The sequence below is a fragment of the Camelina sativa genome, unplaced genomic scaffold (assembly GCF_000633955.1).
Source record: "Camelina sativa cultivar DH55 unplaced genomic scaffold, Cs unpScaffold00585, whole genome shotgun sequence".
NCBI lineage: Eukaryota > Viridiplantae > Streptophyta > Magnoliopsida > Brassicales > Brassicaceae > Camelina > Camelina sativa.
The window spans coordinates 56,846-57,130 of NW_010921742.1; positions in this window are offsets into that span (position 1 = coordinate 56,846).

Consider the following 285-nt stretch of genomic DNA (forward strand, 5'->3'; position numbering starts at 1 on the left):
TAATGCAAGACAAGTAATGAACAGGACAATAAGTAAATGCAACAGAAATGCAAATAGAATGAGACAAGATATAAGACAGGACAACTACAAATCATAAACAAGAGTTCTGGGGATGAACTCGAGCAAGCACTTGATCGAGTGTAGATCGAGTGCAGGGTCAAGCTGGGCAAATCCGTGAAAAAGAGCAATACAAGAAAAACAGAGCAATACACAAGCGAATCAAACAACGATCAAACAGCAGGATTAAGACTTAAAAATCAATAAACAAGGAAGGCCTTGAGGAGG